Genomic DNA, 17744 nt, shown 5'->3' with positions numbered 1-17744 from the left:
GCAACGCTTTGTGCTCCCACACATGCAACATGTTTGTAACAGGAAAAGCCAACACCCACCAGAGCCCTTATGTGATGGCAGGGATCTGCTCCAGTAGCCATTGAACCATCAAGGAGCAACTGTTCCATTTCTGGAGTCTACCTCTCTCTGCAAGGGCAGTTCAAGTTCAGGCAGAACAGGGGCCTGAGGGCTGGGAGATGATGGGACGGGGAAGGTTGCAAGGTTTTCTTTTCTATGTTCAAAGAAAATATATGAAAGACTCTTCTTTCCCTTCCTTTGTTCCTCCATCTCCAGGCAAAGCTTGTCCATTTCACTCCCCCTCCCCCAGGCTTTAATTCATTAGAATTTTCTAAATCTAACATTAGGAGAACAAAGACATATTCCTGAACTGGTACTGCACCTTTATCCACCCCTGCCTGCTAGTTAACTCTTCAGATGCTAGAGCCTGCTTTCCAAGCATGGTCATTTAGGGATACCAAACTCAGTCAGTGCCCATCGGAATATAGAGACATGTGAGTCATAAATACAGCTTTCTCAGAATGTTCATAGTCTTCATTAACCTGAGAGGCGAGGGGGTAAGTGACAGGAGCAGGCTAAGGGCAGGGCCCAGAAAATTAAAGTTCATTGGAGATTAATTGAAGGTCAGATCTAGATGCTTGCAATACTTTGGGAGCACTCGATGCCTCCTAGCCACAATCCCAAGTTCTAACATAGCAAACAAATCTCAGTCTTAACTACAGCTGAGCTGGATGGGTCCTGGATGGTTTGGAATAGTGAAGTGTTGCAGGGCAGGACCGAGGCCCCAGAAGTGGAGCGGTAGTATGTGGGTCAGAGCAGAGGTGCATTGACAGAGCTGACTGGAGAGGGATGTGGAATAGCAGGGAGCGTTAGAGGGCAGAGATGGACAGAGTAAGTTTGGCCTCATAAAGTTAAAGTAGCTGGTTCTTGCTGCCACAGAATCTACAGCACCAAAGAAGGTGTCCGTGTGCAGACTCCTGGACAGAAATCAAACTGGGAGGGAGAGAGGGAGCGGAAAGTTCAGGGCTAATTGGGCACCAGTTGAAACGCTAAAGATGTGGGAAGCCCTGGTGAAGCGGAGCAAGGAGCGGCATATGGATCTGATCACCAAGTGCTGCGTGAGAGCATCTGAAATCTTCTCGCCCGCCCACATACACACGTGCTGCGGAGGCCCCAGCAAATGCTACCGCACGTGCCAGCTCGAGCCGCGCGTGCCAAAGGACCCAACGCAAGTCTGGAAGAAATGGAAGCTATGCCTTGGTGTGTGGGTGGCAGCGAGAGGCAGCTGCTGTGAAGTATGTGCTGAGGAGGTGGAAGGACTGCAGTAGGGAAAGCAGCCAGCAGGGGGATGTAATAAGCAAAGCAGGAGGGCTAGTTTATCCAACACCATCTTACAGCAACTAGTTGCTGTTGTAACCCCATCAGTGCACTATAGTTACTCTGCGCTGGCTCCCTGAGGTGCAGCTTCCATCCTGTTTGAATCTGGCCCTAAACTCAGTTCCTTGCCCACCGACTGGGGGAATTGCCTTGTGGTACCAATACCAACTTCTTCTTGACTGGCAGGCCCAGCCTGCCCGCATGGGTCCTGTTCAGTTGGGCGCCAGAACACACAGCTTTCCGAGGGTACCGCCTGCCAGGACTCTGCAGACTGGTGGTGTTGAGCATGAGGTTCTCCACCTGACTCAGGGCAGGTTGCCATGGTTACTGCACTGCCTGACTTCCATGGCAATGGGAATTCTTCTGCTGACAGTTACAATCCACCACCTTGAAGGCCTGTTGACCCCTTTCCCCTCATGACTATTTTTCATCTCCTGCCTAAACACAGTGGTCTTGGCTGAGTCCTCCCCATCCCAACATGACTGCCCATCGCTCTGCTTCCAGCACTGCATGTGGAAGTGTCGCCAGCAGTGATGGAGTATTGTAAATGGGTCCTGCTGAAGGTGCACAGGCCCCAACCAGGCCCAATGATAACAGCAGCAATGCAGAGTGCAAAGCATGGCATCTTGGCTATAGCTCCTTCCTTGGCTATCTGGTGCAACTGGGTGCAGCTACACCATAAGGGAGCAGTCTGGAGTAATGTGTTGGTTTGGTGTGGGTGGCCATGTCTCCCACTAGTGGCTAGTCCCTGTAAACTGGTTACTCACTAATAAACCCAGTAAGAAGAGGAGCTGAACGTTGTGAGTTTGATCCCCACTGCTGACTGTAGTGTGTGCCTATGCATGCAACTATGGTGCATTATGCTGGGACCTCTAAAATGCTGATTGTAGTGGAAGTGACAGGCTCTGAGCCCATGTTCTATAGGGGAAGCTGGGGTTAGCTTATAGCTATCTTACTGCTACAGTGAATGCTGCAGGTATTGACTACAGGGGTATGTTCCATCAGACATTTTAAATAAAAACTATAATCAAAACAGAGAGGGGTTTTTTTTTTGCTACTGTGGGGCATATATTTTTGTGTCTGAGCACATAAAATGTCTGGATTGTTTTTCTTAAGACCTTTTAATGTGAAATCCCACCCTTCACTCATTTCACCTTGCAAAACCACCTTGTGTTTTGCTCATTTCAAACGATATTGACGCGGAGGAGATGGAAGATGATCTCCTTGGCTTCTCCTGGGGGATTGTGCTGTTTCTGGGAGGCTCAAGTTCCCATCTGGAAGCTGATGGTGACGTGGGAGCTCTCAAAGAGGATGGCTAGTAATGAATTAGAGATGGGAGCCTGATGGGGCGTATGTGTCCTGTCCTTCTGTGAATTAGAAAGGGTTTAAACCCCTTAGCTGGGCAGAAGGAGGAAGCTAGCCCCTAAATACTGCCTCAGCTACCAGACCTGGAGAGAGGAGCTCTGGCTTGTTGTTTGGCTGCTGGAAGCAGAGCTTACAGCTGCGCCTCCTAAGTGAGGAAAGGCCATAAAAAGGAAGCAGAGACTTCTGGGAGGAAAAGCATTGCTGAGAAGGAACAGGAGCTGTTCTCTGGTCTCCTCCAAACTCCGGAGCCTCCTGAACCAGGGCAAAAAAGGAACTAGTGACTGTTTGCCTGCCTTGTTCCAACAAAGGCTCTGCTATGCCCAAAATCTGTATCCCTGGTAAGAGCTGCCTTTGGTTGCTGTCTCCATCTGGACCCTTGGCTGAAGAAAGGAGCCCTGTGTAGTCTGTGAGCACTGGGATTAGATGGAAAGCAGTGACCCTGCCTGTGTGCTGTTTGGTTTGTTGCTGTGGACAAAGACTGTTCTGTTTTTCTCTGGCTGAGACTGAAACTCTATTGGGGGAGCCAGAGGGTTTCTGACAGAAAGGACCCCAAGCCTCGGGGCGGGGAGGATGGCCCTGTTACAGGGTCCAAACCCTGCAGTCCCAGCCCTGGATGCTCCCTAACATGGGTGGTTGTAACCCAGGTGCAAACATTCTTGTTGGTGTACAGATTTGGCTCATTAGAGGGGTTTAAGGTGGGAACTCTGATTCAAACCTGCATCTAGATTCATTATTTCCATATGGGGCTCTCTCTAGCCAGGAGGAAATGGGCTTTCATGTGTAGTCTATTGCCTGAGCCAAAGGGGAAGTTTTCTAGTATTGTCATTAACTCTCCAACTTGGAGATGAAATCTCTTCTCCTATTGCCTTGAGAGCACTCTCTGCAGCGATACCCTGACAGCTTAAATCCTTCCCCATTTCCAGTGTATCAGCACATCAGCTGTCCACTCAAAACCACTGACAGTGAGCAAGGCCAAAACATACTGCAACTGTCCTTTTGTCACAGGAGCTGCTGGCTATACTGTATGGTTCTTGATCCCATCCCCCTGTTGCATAGCTGGATCTCGGTTGGGTCTGGGAGCAGACGCTGCAGGCCAGGCTGTGGGGTTTCTTATTGCATCCCCATGGCACAGAGCTGGGTCTGGGAGCAGGCACTGCTGGACTTTGCTTTAAGGGGCCAATGTTCTCTCTTTTATGTCTGATGCTCAATTCTTGTCTGCGTGGTGTTCCCGGGCCTGGTGATTTTTATTGGTTAATAATCTCAGCCCTCTATCATTCTCCTTGTTATGCAGATGATACACCGATTTACTGTCCTCCCTGTCAAGCCTGCTCTGTAGAGAGAGCCAGCAGTAAACATCTTCTAATAAACCAGTGTTGCATGCTCTGTGGTCAGAGTATTAACTCCTAGTATTCAGCTCAGATTATTTGGGCACTGCAAAATAATGGAATAAGGAAGTGTGGATGAAATTCATTCGCTGTGTCTAGTCTGGTCTCTTGTGAGCTAAGAACTCCTTGGCTGTCACCTGAGCATTTCTCTAAGATTTAGAAATCCTTGGGGAGTGGTAGGAGGTTTCCCAGCCCTGGGCTCAGATGCCTGCTTTTCAGTAGCAGTGTGACAACCCTGCGGAAGCCTTGCAGGAGCCAGTCATGCTGGGGTTTTGGTAAAGACCTAGCTTTGCAGTGGGATCTCAGATGACACCAAAATGAGCTTTCCCTGGTGCATGGCCAGTTTTTGGAGTGGCTGTGAAATCCCTCTAAATGAAGATTCAGGATTGCTGCTGCTGGACCATCACAGAAGAAACAATGCAGCCTGGAGCCCAGAATTCAGCCCCCTGGGGTCAGATGGAAATAACTCTCCAAAAGCTAGAACAGTGTTAACGTTGCATCTCCTCCTAAAAAAATGTCATTCTGTTGCAGCAGTTCCCTCATTCCGAATGCTGTATGAATTTCCCCTTCAGGAACTCATGGTTTCTGCTGTGCTGAGAAGATGGACAGTTGGGGCTTGGATCTTGTTAAACCCTGTGCTCCTCTCAGCCGGATCCAGCCTGTTCTCTACATGGCCCTCTCCGCTGGGGGCACTGCCATGGAGCATGTGTATTAGCTCTGCCTGATTTGGGGGCCTACCTCATCTTTGGGAAGACCTCAGCCTAGGAGTAGGTAAGACCGTCTGTCTGTCCTATTTGCTTGTTCTGCTGGTTTGTCTTCACAAAGTCACCCACAGATTCATAAGGCTAGAAGGGACCGTTATGATCATCTACTCTGATCTGCATAGTGCCGAGTGATTCTTGCAGTGATGGGAATTATTCTTCCCTGCTACATAAGTGAATGCTACCAAATCCTACTGAACTTGTGCTTGAACAAGACCATGCCATGATTTTGTGGAAAGGATTCAGGTTCCAAAATGGCCATTGAGTACATCCTGGCTTCTTAAAATCTTCCTGTCTGCCTTTCTCTCTGACCTTTGTGTATGTGGAACCAAGAAGATCATGAATGAGACAGCAAGCAAGAGAAGGTGATGTGACCTGTGATCTGCAGGACAGAAATTGCTTGGTTGCAGGGGCTTCCTAAAGAGGCTTCTGTGCTCTTACTGCCTCAGATGAAGCCTGGATGGATGAAACACACTTCACAGCTCACAATCCCTTAATCTCCAATAGACTTGATTGTCTTAGTCAAATTACAAGTGTCATACAGAGTAACTGCACTCATTGGAGAACATGTTCAGAATTTCACACTAAAACTATTTATTCATTTCCCTTTATCTCTCCTACTCCCTGGCTACAGAACACATGACATCCATGTAAAGGACATGTTAAACACGCAAAGAAATAGCATGTGAAATATAGCACGTGTGTAATTTATAATAGGGTTGTCGATTAATTGCAGTTAACTCACATGATTAACTCAAAATTAATCATGATTTAAAAAAATTAATCGTGATTAATCAGTTTTAATTGCACTGTTAAACAATAGAATCCCAATTGAAATTTATTCAATATTTTTGGATGGTTTTTCTACATTTTCAAATATGTTGACTTCAATTACAACACAGAATACAAAGTGTGCAGTGCAAATATTACAAATATTACAAATATTTGCACTGTAAAAATGATAAACAAAAGAAATAGTATTTTTCAATTCACCTCATGCACTGTACTGTAGTGCAATCTCTTTATCATGAAAGTGCAATTTACAAATGTAGAGTTTTTTGTGACATAATTGCACTCAAAAACAAAACAGTGTAAAACTTTAGAGCAGTGTTTCCCAAACTTGGGATGCCGCTTGTGTAGGGAAAGCCCCTGGCGGGCCGGGCTGGTTTGTTTACCTGCTGTGTCCGCAAGTTTGGCTGATTGCGGCTCCCACTGGCTGTGGTTCACTGCTCCATACTCTGTATGACGCTTGTAATTTGACTAAAACAATCAAGTATATTGGAGATTAAGGGATTTTGAGCTCTGAAGTGTGTTTCATCCATCCAGGTGGTTGAAGCATGAAGGGGCATATGAATCTTTAGTGCATCTGACACATAAATATCTTACTACGACAGTGCCATGTGAATGCCTGTTCTCATTTTCAGGTGACTTTGTAAACAAGAAACAGGCAGCATTCTCTTGCAAATGTAAACAAACTTGTTTGTCTGAGCGACTGGCAGAATAAGAAGTAGGACTGAGTGGACTTGTAGGTTCTAAAGTTTACATTGTTTTATTTTTGAATGCAGGTTTCTTTGTACATAATTCTACATTTGTAAGTTCAACTTTCATGATAAAGAGATTGCATTACAGTACTTGTAGTGGGGGAATTGAAAAATACTATTTCTTTTGGGGTTTTTTTACCGTGCAAATATTTGTATATAAAAAATAAAGTGAGCGCTGTACATTTTGTATTCTGTGTTGTAATTAAAATCAATATATTTTAAAATGTAGAAAAAAATCAAAAAATATTTAAATAAATGGTATCTATTATTGTTTAACAGCGCGATTAATCGCACAATTAATCGTGATTAATTTTTTTAAATCTCTTGACAGCCCTAATTTAATCGGGTGTAGTGACCTCAACAGCTGTTCTGGTTGAAATCTGCCACATTTTCGTGTATTTTTTTCTGGTGATCAGGACAGAAAGTTTGGCTTGGAACAATGTGCTGAGTATTGTGACTGCTAGGAAGGGGGAGGAGCAGCAGGGCTGTCCCTTGGCTTTTTGGATCCCTCTGCCTAGGCAGATAGGCAAAGATCCAGGAAGATTCCTGTAGCTTGCACAGGGAAAGCAGCAGTTCTGGTGGGATCTGCAGGACTCCATACTGCTGCATTGATTTGCAGTGTCCAGAGGTGGTTGGTCTGGTAGGGCAAAGTGAAGAAGGGTGGCAGGAAATGGAAGGGCAGGAGAAAACTATTTCTATCACGAGCCAGGGAAATGTCTCGCTGTTCAGTAAATAATTTAATGAGCACTAAAAGGCTCCCAGAAACTACAGCCTTTGACTGTGATGCTGCAGAGCTGCTCATGTTGGCAGAGTGATGGTGTCCCTTTTCCCCCATGTGCCTGGAGACTCTATGCACACCAAGGACAGAGCAGAAGATAGATCTGCCCAGTTGAGTCCCCTCCTTCTCCTGTGTGGAGGGAGGAATGGAGTGGGGAGAAGATGGACAAGGAGGATGAAAGCTTGCTGGCTCCATGGTCTCTTGTTCTCTGTGTGGGTGGGCTAGGGATGCTGCCAAAGCAACATTCTTCGGGGATGGGGATGCCTTGTACTGCTCAGCTGGGATTCCACTACATTGGTCCTCTTTGGCTGGCAGTGATGGGAACATTTTTTCATCTAAATGTGTTCAAATTGAAATGGTTTGTGGAGAGAGACTCTGATAAGGAGCTGCTGGAACCCAGGCAGGTTTTGGTCAGAAACCAGCCTAGTTTCCTGCCGGCTCACTTGTCCAGGTCCTCAGCAGCCCGCCGTGTGAACTGCCTTGGAGCTGGGCCTTCATTCACTTTCAGAGACTTTCCAAATGGTTGGATATTGAAATCCTCTATGGCTGGAACTACCATTCTCCACCCAGCTCTGAGGATAATTCCAGTAGTACCTAGAGGTCCCAAATGAGATCATAGGGCCTCATTGTGTTAGGCATTGTCCTCACATGATGTAAGAGATTACAACCTAAATAGACAGGAAGTAGTATCCCCATTTTACACATGGAGAGACCAAGGCACAGAGACTTTCCCTGACTTTCCCAAAGTCACACACAGGGTCTGTGGCAGATTTTCCACATCCCAGTCCAGTTCCTTCCATATTTCTTCCCAGTGGACTGCAATTGTGTTACAGTATGGCTTTTTGTCCCCTTTGAGCTGAAACTTGGACTGTTCTTTAAACCTGAATGTGTTTGAGTCCAGGTATGGCGGTTCCCTGTATTCCAGCCCTTCGCTCCCCTCCTGCTGTTGGTTGGGAGAGCCATCCTCCATCCTCCTCCACTGCTGCATGGAATTGCTTTCTAAGCTGTGATGGGACCAAACAAACAGAACCTGTTGCTCACTGTGATTGATTTAAAGTAACAACCCCAAAGAGCCGGTGACGTAACAACCCAGTCTATCATCTTTACAGCCAGTTGTTTGAATACACAATGCCCATTCCTGCTCCTATTACAGAGCCAATACCCAGTCACAGAGAGTACTTTATTGTCTGAGGAATACTTATGCAAACTAACACAATGGCTTAATAGGGAACACCTGGAGAAATCTCCAAAGAAAGTGCTGTAAATTCCTCCTTCCCCTGTATTTATGGGAAGATTTTTCACTGATATTTATAGTTTCCCCGACACGTTGTTGTGGCTCTTTTGCATAGATTTGCATAGAGTGTTATATGAGTTTAGGAGGTGTTGGAGGAGGAGGTGTTAATGGGCAGCCCGGTTTCTTGCAGAACAGGTTCCCATGACAAATCTCTTACTCTGTTCGCCCAACAAACTCCCAACTTCCTGCCGAGCACACAGGCTTGCCCAAGCCTCTAGATGGGGAGCCATCAGCATGTGTGTTTGGGGAGATGCTAACAAAGGGAAGTGTAGTGATTTCTGGGTTATCAGAGCAAAGAAGGTTGGACACTGAAAAAACATTATTTGATCGCTGGATCTGATGGGGCTCCCTGGGCTGGGTTTGGTGGCTGCCCACAAGGGCACTGGATTTTGCAATCAGTGTTATGGAGCACGCTTGGATGGAATTGGCAGGGGGCAGTGAGGGGTTGTGATGGACCTTTGGCGTACAACCTGGATCTGTGGAACTGCTGTGCACCCTTCACTGTCCAAACTGGGCTGTGTCTCCCAATGCTGTGCTAGTTGCAAGCAGCCAACCCCTCCAGGTGCTTTTATCACTCAGCCACTATCATGCAGAGACATACCCAGCTAAGTCGCATGAATGCTCTCTAAGCTACTCGTGAACTGCACATAGGGAGACACCTGCAAATTCCCCCCGACTCAGCTTTGCATCCCAGAAGTGCACTGTCTCACACTGCTCAAAACCTTCTCTTGATCAATGCAGCTCATTAATTAGTTTGCCACTTTGTCAAAGGATAGTGGACATGCACCAGATTTCCCAGGCACTTTAGAAAAACTCATTGGTAAGGATAAAACATTAAAATAAGTTTATTAACTATAGAAAGGCAGATTTTAAATGATTATAAGTGGCAGGCATAAAGGTCAGAGATAGTTACTAAAGAAATAAAAATAAAATTGCAGTCTGAATTCTAAACCTTATCAGACTAAGCGATATTTGAATCAAACAGTTTTTCTCACCCTGCTAGGTGTTGTAAGCAGTTCACAGTTCTTAATACACAGGCTGAATTCCCTAGGACCAATCTCCCCAGTTCAAAGTCTTTTCCATCCAAACATTCTTGTTGCCTTCAAAATAGGTAGGGGAAGAGAGAGGCCAGGGGCTGATGTCACAGTCCCCAATTTATATCACCAAATCCATGGGCATGGAAAGATACTGCCTCAAATATGGAGTCAGGGTTCCCATGTGCTACGTGCCCTGCTAAGGGACTGGGCCTCCATTGTCTGTGTGCTTCAGGAGGCAACCACTGTGTAGCCTGATTTGGGGTGGGTTAGTAGGGTCAGTGGAGTTTATCCATTTAATTGAGTTTTATTTAATAATTAATTTCCTAATTAATTAATAATATTAGTAGATATTAATAATATGGGTATAGTTTACCAATATGTATGATCAAAAGATAAGAGTTTGTCTTAAATCAGGCTTTGCAGAATTTATACAAGAAGATTGGGGTATATGACAGGAACTTACACTGAGACAAAATTAGTCAATCAAGACCTTTTATTTAAAATCAATGAAACAATAGGTAAATGTAAAATGTTAAAAGCAGTTTGAGATTACAAAGTTACAAATATCACAGTTCTATAAGAAATATACCTATGATAATAAACAGTCCTAAATTCACTAGTGCAGTAACACTAGGGTGTTTTTCACACCTCTGATAGATAGAGGAAGTGATAAAAATGGTTATGAGTTAAACCTTCTATAAAGGTAAAGCAGAAATTAGATTATTTTATACTTACAGCTTTGAAAAGAAATAATACCATGACTTATCAATAGTTTGACAGCCTTCAAAGGGGAGACAAGGTGAGACGATAAGAAAGATAGCTGGATGTATCGCCCACCTAATGGTGGATTGTCACCCTTTTTATAGGGAGAAATCCTTCCTCCTATGCCCAAATTTGTCTTTCCCCCACGGAAAGGTTAGGGTACCCATTCTCATAGGCTAACCTTTTATATGCGTATGAATGATAGATATAGACGCATTTGTGGTGTACGTGTTAGATTTGTGGGCAGAAATCCCCACTTTTCACCTTAACTAGGTGAAAGGTTTTCAGACATTCAAAAGGTCCCCAGACATTTACGTAGGTTTGTATTCTATTATTACTTTTCTGAGTAAGGGTCTTAAAGGTTGCCTTCAGCATCATGCAGGAAATTGGCCAGGGTGTCTGGCCTGGATGTCTATAGGTGTCTTGCATTACAGCTATTGCAAATAATTCTATAATCTATAAAGCCTACACACTTTTATCAAAAAGACATTTTATACAGACCAACAGATTAATCCTCAGGGCTACAACTGGGAGAGTCAATTCTCCTTAATGGGCCATCAACCCATGACTGGCTAGTCCTAATGTAAATCCGTCTTGGGGGTGTTAGTTGCTCCTTTATTGCCACCGAAAGGCCAGTTATGGGTGTCTCCCATAACATATTTCAGTAACACACACACAGCAGAACTTCCTAACTTCAGATACAATATATATAATTCAACAGGATAGTAATGTTCAACAGATCATGACTTCTCAGATGATACCTTACAAGGCATACTTTGTACAAAACATATCATAATCATATCCCAGTGGTGAATGTGAAGGCACCGAGTGTCACCAGGGTGTGTGCCAGATTTGGGCAGCGATACAGGATGATGTGTGCTGGATTTGGGGGAAGGCTGCAATACCTCGGTTCTGATTGACTGTTGCCCTCTAGATAGAATGAGGGATCTATTACTTGAGCTTGCTGAGGGAGATCTTCTTTAGCTCAGGTGGCAGAGACCTGTGTTCATGAAACTGAAGGAGTAGGGTCCTGGCCCCAGCTGTATTTGTGTGCCTGTTGCCTATAGGATGTGGTCAGGTTATAGAGTTCCATAGTTCTGTGGCTGGATTTGGCCGATTGCTCACTTGGAGCTGGATTTAGCGGTTGACTGATCTCTCATGTTGGTCTGGATTCATCAAAGGGAGAAGGGCTGAATATCTTCCAATGTTTTGAACCTTAAATTAAGGGCCTAGCTATCTACTGACATTCCCAAGGAGATCAAATTGAAGAATTTTAGTGTTGATAGAGAAGTTGATAGGATGATAATGGCTCCCGCCAGTATTTATGAAGTATTGATTTTTTTAAAATATGTTTTCCTCCTAAAAATTAAGTGAATTTGATGCCAGTAGAAGGTACCAGCTTGACAGCCCCAAGGCCCCCCTCCATCCATATAACAGATACCAGCAGTGGAAATGTCTTCCACACTGCCCCCTACTGGTGTGTCTTAACCCTTTCCCAGAGTACAGCTATCTCTAGGAGTGAGGGGGAATCCAGCTTCCATTGCTCCCTCTTAGTTCTCCAGCGGGATTGCCAGCAAGGAAAGGAAACCAGTTGTGATGGTGGCACCTGGTCTCCAGCAGTTGCAGAACTTCAGCAGGTAACTGTTTGGCCTCTACCAGCCTGGTCCAGAGTCAGATCAGGCACTTAATTATCTGAGATCATGTTTTCAATCATCATTCCCTCAGCCCTCGTGTGCTTGTGCCATGTCCCGGAATGTTTGTTCTCTCTGTGGCCAAGCGAGCACTTGCATGGTGGCCCATTGGGTGGCCTGCTTTTGGAGGGAAGGCAGCCTGTTCTGTCCCCATGCTGCACACTCACTTGGTAGATATCAGCATGTGGGTAGACATGGATTGTGCAGAATCTTCTAACCCTGTTCTTTACCTACAGCATGGGTTTCCATTCCAAACTAGGCAGTGCCATATGGGCCAGAGGAAGGGATAGGTGGCCAGCACCCTAGGTAATCAGTTGCCTTGGTATCTTCATGCTGTACCTTCCACACAGCCACGCCTTGGTGCTCTGTGTGTATTTGTAGATTGTCCCTTGTGCAGTACCTCTGCAAAACCCTCCCTCTACCCATAATACCAAATCTATTAATCAGCTTCTCAGTCTCCTGCTGCAGGGCTTATAACCAGCTAACAAAAGCAGCATTGGCAGCTGCTCCCCTAAATGCTCTCTCTGGAAACACATCTGGATCAGCTGGGCAACTTTTCAAAATCAGGAGAGCATATAGGAGGGAATTGGCTATGGGGTGGGGGCAGGGATTTGCGGCTGCATCCCCTGCCTCTCAGAGACTCATTTTGAAAATTGCATTGGAAGCCGATAAGTTTAATGTCTGTTTAATCAAGGTAGCCCGAGAGAAAGAGGGGAAGGGAGAAAGAGCTCTGCATGCGGTGTGTGAACGGGTTCACTTCATAGTGAGGGGGGAAAGAACTAGAAGGGCTATGAAAAGCTATTTTTTCCTCTTTTAATTTTTTAAAAGCTCCTCGCCTGGTGAGAGGGAAAGCTGAGTTAATTATATTGAGTTTATCTCCTCCGTTTTGGTCTGAGATCAATCTTACCAAATCTTACAGCTCCCAGTGTTTGCAAAAGGCAGGGAGGGGCGGCGGGTGAGAAAAGGCCCAATTTCCTTTTGCTAATGTGATCACACCGCCACCTGGCAGGAGAACCGGTGCTGGGCGCTCTCCCTCTGCTGCTCGCTCTGCCTGGCAGCATGCCGAGCAGGCTGGGGCAGGACTGTGGGGAAAGCATGGCAGGTTTGCAGGATCACAGAGAGGCCGCACAGCTGCCCGGTCTCCTTTAGATGCTGTTTAATTCCCAGCAGTATTAACTAATTCAGGCAAAAGTGGTGGGGGAAGGGAGAAGGAGACTAAAGCAGAGAGTTGGTGGCAGTTTTTCCTTTCTTGGGGCTTGTTAAGGCTGTCTTGCTGGGTACCTGGCTGTCAGATTCGTGGCTCAGGAGCTGTGGCTGTGGGTCGGTGCTACTCGGATGCTCTAGAGAGCCTGGTTTCTGACTCTGAGTGATCTTGGAGAAATGACTCCCCATTTCCACCTCAGTTCCCTTCATTGTGAAACAGAGAAGCTTCTCTGTTTCCATCTTGTAGGAGATGGCGGGGCTCAGTCAATCTGTATGTGTAGAGTGCTTTGAGATCCTGATTTATTGTATTGAGCTGATGCTTCCCAACCACACCTCTGGTTGCAAAGCCAGTGGTCGTCACCACATGTATGCGCTGCACTATGAGCCTACCCTCTTCAGGAAACTGGAATGGGAGGAAATAGAACAGGTAGCCCAGGAGTGTGCGAGGAGGAAGGAATGAGAGGTTTGAAAGGTCCTTTTGAAGGTGGCATGTGTTTTGGGCGGGCGTACCCTGAAGGGGGATTGAACTCTGAGAGTGACCAAGCCAGAGGCCTACGCCCTGTGAATCCCTGGCAGAGTCAGAAAAACTCTGCTGAGGGGAAACTGAGGCAGGGCCACCCCATGTCACAAGGGGGACCTCTGCAGGTGGTGACCCAGTTTCAATGAATTAGTGGTAAAAAGGCCAGTGGCTGGCCTACTCTGTCACACCAGCCCAAGCTAGCCATAGTGCTACAACAGTAGGAGAAATATGGAGAAAGCAACAGAACAAGAGAGGAAAAAAGCATTGTCCCTGAGGGAGCTCAGTGTGTCTCTGTAAGAATTTGCTGCCATGGCTGTCCCATACAATGGCAGCAGATTCCCAGAATTTGGAAAAGTGCAGTACTCAAAAGAAAGGCAATCATTAGTTACACTGCCCCATGCATGCCAGTACCCAGCTGAGAGGGTGGCTCTTTCTCGCAGCACAGTTAACTGGCACCACACGTGACCAAAACAACATGTATCCTCACGTGATGCTCAAAGGCAGGACTGGTTTGCTCTCTGATCAGCATCCCTTAGATGCTTTTCCATACAGAACCGCCAGGACACCCCTTAATGATGCAATCCTCTGCTGAGGAATGTTGGGGGCTTCTGGGCCTGATCTCCAGAACCTTCCAGGGTACCAGGCACCATTTCTTACCACAGGGCTGAAGGCATAACCGGGTGGCTGTTTAGGAAGCGGGTCTTGCACGCAGGGAGCAAAAGCTGTTCTTTAAATGATAGCTCAGCCTGTGGGCCTCTCTTTTGATTGTTCTTGCAGTGACACTTTTTTTGATATTCTGAGCTTCAGAACAAACTAAACTTCTCCACATTGGAGAGATGGGTTTGTTTTTTCTAACAGCAGAAAACACAAGCATTTTGAAGTAGTGCCAGATTGCAAATGACAAATACACTGTCTTCTTCTTTATTCAGAGAACTGAGATGCTCTTCTTATAAATTAAAAAAAAAACAGTGGATATATAGGGGAAATGTTTTGGAGGCCACAGTACTGCTGTTACTTACACACGCGCGTGCACACACACACCCCTGGTTTATTTATTTATTTTCTAAATCATTTTCACTCTCCTAGGAGGCTTTTTACCTGCAGTGGCTGGAGTTCAGGGTTCAGAATTTCTCCTGCAATAGCCAAAGACCTTGCTACTGCCCAGGGGTTGGCAACCTACGGCACGTGTGCCAAAGGTGGCACGCAAGCTGATTTTTGATGGCATGTGGGGCAGGCTGAGCCTCTCAGCCCGCCGACACTCTGGGGTTCCTGCTGCTGGCCCCTTGCCAGCTGGGGTCCCACTCAGCACCCGCTGCTGGCCTGGGGGAAGGAACCCCAGGCTGGCAGCGGACTGAGACCCTGGCTGGCAGGAGCTGGCAGCCGAAACCCCAGAGCGGGGTGGGCTGACCACCGCTCTGGGGTTCCCGCTGCGGGCCCCTTGCCAACCGGGGTCCCGCCCCCGGTCCCACTCAGTGCCCACTGCCGGCCTGGGTGAAGGAGTCGGCGGCTGGCAGGAGTCGGCGGCTGAAACTCCAGAGTGGGGGCGGGCGGAGACGCTCAGCCCACTGCCGAAACCCCAGAGATCGGCGGGCCGACCCACTCAGCCCGTCACCGTTCTGGGGTTCTGGCTGCTGGCCCCTTGCCAGCCGGGGTCCCCGCCGCAGCCCCACTCACCTTGCTTCTGGTGGGAGTTCCAGCGCAGGCCCCCCTGCCAGACAGGGTCCAGGCCTCCGGCCCTGCTCAGCCCTACCAGCCGCCAGCTCCACTCTCCTCAGCTGCCAATCTGGGGTTCCAGTCAGTTAACAACTGATCACTCAGAAGCCTGTCTGCAGCTTAAAGTATCCAAATAGGTGCCACCAGACACTGGAAAACTCAGCAAGGAAAAGCCAGGGCAAGGATCACACTAAACTGATAAGATCTGCATTTTAATTTAATTTAATTAAAATAAAGCTTCTGAAACATTTTGAAAACCTTGTTTACTTTACATATAACAGTAGTTTGGTTATATATTATAGACTTATAGAGAGACCTTCTAAAAAATGTTAAAAGGTATTACCGGCACGCGAAGCCTTAAATTAGAGAGTATACATGAAGACTCGGCACACCACTGCTGAAAGGTTGCTGACCCCTGGCCTAAAGCATCACACGGGAGTGGGCTGAGTTACCTTTCCAATACTGCACTAGATGTTAGCCAACTCATCAGCTGTCACAGGAGAAACAATGAGCGAATGCCACCCACTGTCTTCCACTCATTGTGGGCTGGGGCTGGCATCTCGGAATCCCGAGCCATGTGCCCTGGTAGGTAAACAAAGGAAGAAATTATTTTCAGCAACGTTCTTGCGTCTAAACGTAGGACCCACTACTGCAGTCCACATGCATACAGGCAGCCCAGTTGAAGTCAATAGGACTCTTTGTGTGAGTAATGGGTGAAGCTTGGGTTTTTGCGGCTGCATGTCTAGCTGGGTTCTGACTCTGCTCACCTGCAGGCTACAAAAAAAGGCAGGCAAATCCTACAATGGGGCTCCCAGTTGTCTGACTGGTGTATGCCAATGGCTCCCCCACTCTCTGACCACCTGTAAAATTGAAAAAGATATCAGGATCTCCTCTTGTCTAGCCATAAATAAAAGGAAAGTAGTCAAGGCCCCATAGAACCTGCTTGTATCCACTCTCCACCCCATGAAGATTATAACCCTCAGGCTGAAAACCCACGATGGATGCAAAATGGGGACCTGTCCATTTCTGAGAGTCCTCGGTTAGGTTCACAAAAGTGTGCAAAATGGGAAGTCATGGCTGAAAAGACAGCCATTGGTATTTAAAACTAAGCACGTTCTGCCATGTCTGGGATCTTAACCAGCTTTAATTATTTAAGACATGCATAGAAATTCTGTAAAACTCCGTAAAAATCTATTGCTTATCATAAGAGATCCCAGTGTCTTTGCAGAGTACGTACTTAGCAATTAAATGACAGTGCTCGTTCGCTCCAGCCATCTTGAATGACTGTATTTGCCTTTTGGAGTAGAATTAGTCCAAGGAGCTAAGGGTGCGTGTGTGTAACTAATTCATGGTTAGTCAGAGTATGGCGGTGTCATTTCCAGTTGCGGTAGACACATCAGTGCTAGCTCTGCTTGAGCTAGTGTGCTAAAAATAGCAGTATAGCCTCAGTAGCCCAAGCAGTGGGATGGGCTAGCCACCTGAGGGCATACCTACAGTTTCAGACACAGTTGTACTTGGGGCAACTAGCCCATTGCGCTGCCGTGGCTACACTTCTCCTTTTAGCATACTATCTTGGTCTGAAGTTGTGCAGATAGTTCTAGTCGAGCTGGCAATGACGCTGTCCAGCTCCGGGATCTACTTTGACAGTCCATCCAAAGTGGGGTCACCCCACCACCAGTGACAGTGCACTATGGGCAAATGCACCCCACCCATCAGGGTGGAGTATTATTGAAACAATAATCCTGTGCTACCCATTTCTGAACCTTAGAAGGATAGAAATGTTGGGCTGGAAGGGACCTCAAGAGGTCATCACGTCCAGTCCGCTGTGTGCAGGAAGGACCAAGTAACCCTAGACCAGGGGTCGGCAACCTTCGGCACGCAGCCCATCAGAGTAATCCATTGGTGGGTCGCAAGGCATTTTGTTTACGTTGACCGTCCGCAGGCACGGCCCCCCGCAGCTTCCATTGGCCGGCAGTGGCAAACCACGGCCACTGGGAGCTGCGGCGGACTATGCCTGCGGATGGCCAATGTAAACAAAATGTCTTGCATCCCAGCAGCAGATTACCCTGATGGGCCACGTTCCAAAGATTGCCAACCCCTGACCTAGACCATCCCTGACAGGTGTTTGTCCGACCTGTTCTTAAAAACCTCCAATGACGGGATTCCATAACCTCCCTTGGAAGCCTATTCCAGGGCTTAGCTACCCTGATAGTTAGAAAGTTTTTCCTAATATCTAACCTAAATCTCCCTTGCTGCAGATTAAGCCCATTACTTGTCCTACGTTTAGTGGATGTGGAGC

The 17744-nt window shown here is 46.9% G+C and overlaps 1 protein-coding gene across 2 annotated transcripts in view; it reads left to right on the top strand.

The window, feature by feature from the left end:
• Window positions 1-17744, top strand: part of LINGO1 (leucine rich repeat and Ig domain containing 1) — a 481986-nt gene that overhangs the window by 163298 nt on the left and 300944 nt on the right. The window lies entirely within an intron of this gene.

Source organism: Mauremys mutica, chromosome 11 (assembly GCF_020497125.1).
Source record: "Mauremys mutica isolate MM-2020 ecotype Southern chromosome 11, ASM2049712v1, whole genome shotgun sequence".
Classification (NCBI taxonomy): domain Eukaryota; kingdom Metazoa; phylum Chordata; order Testudines; family Geoemydidae; genus Mauremys; species Mauremys mutica.
Note: the sequence above shows the minus strand (reverse complement) of the source record. Positions and strands in the feature narration are given on the sequence as shown.